The following is a 2,573-nucleotide window of genomic DNA, read 5'->3' on the forward strand; positions in this document are numbered from 1 at the left end:
ATGAACTAGGCAAACACAAGAGGACAAATATTATTTGTGTTTTTAGATTTTTATTTACTACGTATACAGCATTCTGCCTGCGTGTATGCCTGCAGTCCACAAGAGGGCACCAGATCTCATTATAGATGGTTGTGAGCCACCATGTGGCTGCTGGGAATTGAACTCAGGACCTCTGGAAGAGCAGCCAGTGTTCTCGACCTCTGAGCCATCTCTCCAGGCCCCAGGACAAATATTTTATGTTTCTACTTACAGAAGATACTTGAGCAGGCAGGCTCATAGACATAGAATGTGTCACGGAAGTTGCCAGGGCTGGGGAAGAGGGAAAAAGAAGGGACTGTTTAATGGGTCCTGTTAACTGCTATGTTTGTATTCTGTTACAGAAGCAAATGGAAACTAATACATAGAAATGATTAAACTTTGATATTTCCATATAAATCTCTAGCCATGATGCACTATCTCAATTTGGAAATGACCTAAGTGGCTTTTAAGGCACCACATCAAATAACCCTATGGTTTAGTCCTAATAGCTAATACTTGGTAGAAAGAGCCCTGTGTGGTTTGAATGTGTCCTGCAAAAGTTCATGTATTGGAGCCTTAATCCCCAGTGGGTTGGGACTGGATAGTGGCAAAGCTTTCAAGAAGTGACTGGATCATTAATGGACATGAATGGTTTCCCTGAGGGTCCTGGTTAATTCCTGTGGAATTAATCTCTGGAAGCTGGATTAGTGTTCCTGAGTGTAGAAAATGATAAAGCCAGGCCAGTCCTTGAGTCTTGCCTCCTCCACCGACTTTCCCACTGTGAGGAAAGGCAGCAAGAGGTGCTTGCTGGGGCTTCTGCTCTTTAGTCCCCTATAATCTGTTATAGCAACAGCAAGAAGACTAAGACCTGCCTGAGGAGCAGTCAGTCTGGAATTTGCAAATCACTGAGCTTGCAGACAATGATGTCTTCCTATGGAAACATAAGGTCTAGAATGAATTCAGTTAATGGCATCCTAAGGGGAAAAAAATCTTTCCTTAAGAGAAACACCCTGCAAATCCCTGCATATCAGAGTATATAATGACAGTGTGTCACATGTATCGGGCCACCTCCTGTGTTTCCTGCCTCCCACTTTTTTTGCACATGTCCCCAGAGTGTGGCCCAACCCGTCATGTGCTTTCCTGATCCTCTGTGCACTGGACCAGGTCTGGTTATGGTTGGCCTCATAGGACAGAATTTACAATTTCATTGATGAATTTGAGACATCTTCCATAGTCTTGTGTGTTTGAACCCTTGATTCTAAGCTGGCAGTGGTGTTTGGGAAGGCGGTAGATAGAACCTTTAGGGCAGTGGTTCTCAACCTGCCCCGTGTTGTGACCCTTTAATGCAGTTCCTCCTGTTGTAGTGACCCCGCAACCAAAAAATTGTTCTCGTTGCTACTTCATAGCTGTAGTCTTGCTACTGTTATGAATTTTAATGTAAACATCTGTGTTTTCCCACGACCTTAAGCAACCCCTGGGAAAGGGTCATTCGGCCCTCAAAGGGGTCACTACCCACTAGTAGAGAACCACTGTTTTAGGAGGTGGAGCTTTGCTGGAGGAAGTATGTCACTGAGGGTGGGCTTTGAAGCTTTATAGCCCAGCCCTACTTCCTGTCTGCTGCCCGCTGCCTTGTACCTCTGCTACTTTACCTGAGTATGAGCAGGTTATATCTCCAAACGGTGAGCCACAAGAATCTTCTTCCCTGAAGTTGCCTCTTGTCTATTTGATCACAGCAGTGGGAAAGCTAATCAACATAATCCTTAGATCTAACTAGGGAATGTGAAGCTCTCCACCGCGTCATGGAAACAAGCGGAGCAATAGTATTCTCCAGAGAGATTCTTGAAAGACCATTTCCGGATCGTCCGCGACATCTGCATCCTGAAAAGTGCAACTGTGTTAGTCCCTTTTCTCATTGCTGTGACAGAGCTCCTGACACAAGCCACTGAGGAAAGAGAGGTTTGTGTTGGCCCACAGTGTGGACGGACAGAGCGAGTGGTCCAAATGACTCCACAGCTTCAAAACAGCACTACCAGCTAGGGACTCAGTGTTCAGACCTGAGCCTGTGTGAGCCGTTTCAGAATCTAGAGGAGAAGAACAGTTTCAGCCCCAACAGACCTCAGAACTTTCCTCTCTGACCCCAACATCTCCACTAACATCTAGATCTTTGGTTCCTAAACGTATCCGGGTGGTGTTTCCCTACCACCTCAGGTCCATAGGTGACTGAAAGGCCGTGAATCTCTGGGCTACATCCAAAGAAGCATCTTATCCATTTACCCATGAAGCTGCTGTCACTCGAGTCACATATAGGTATGACAGCTATCCCCAGAGCTGCGTGCCTCCTACATGCTGAGGCACTGAGCAGGTATGACGGGTTCACCCATGATGTCACAGCCTCGGGTACTGACTCTGGTCTGTCAGAGCCCTGAACAGGGCCACAGCAGCCTATAGTAGAAGCAGTGGATGTTCCAACTATCCCAGAGGTGTTCTTTGTCAAGTGGAGATAGACCTACACAAGAAATGGAAATTGGGTGGGAGTGGCCATTCCCAGGGTGTTA

At 46.4% G+C, this 2,573-nt stretch overlaps 1 long non-coding RNA gene across 1 annotated transcript; it reads right to left on the reverse strand.

The window, feature by feature from the left end:
• Window positions 1-200: 200 nt before the first annotated feature.
• LOC116082448 lies at window positions 201-2,351 on the reverse strand. Its single transcript, XR_004115313.1, has 3 exons — window positions 2,293-2,351; window positions 1,668-1,896; window positions 201-309 (listed from the first exon to the last, which is right to left on the reverse strand). It is a non-coding gene; the product is annotated as an uncharacterized LOC116082448 (long non-coding RNA).
• Between the last annotated feature and the right edge of the window lie 222 nt (window positions 2,352-2,573).

The sequence above is a fragment of the Mastomys coucha genome, unplaced genomic scaffold, assembly GCF_008632895.1.
Source record: "Mastomys coucha isolate ucsf_1 unplaced genomic scaffold, UCSF_Mcou_1 pScaffold7, whole genome shotgun sequence".
NCBI lineage: Eukaryota > Metazoa > Chordata > Mammalia > Rodentia > Muridae > Mastomys > Mastomys coucha.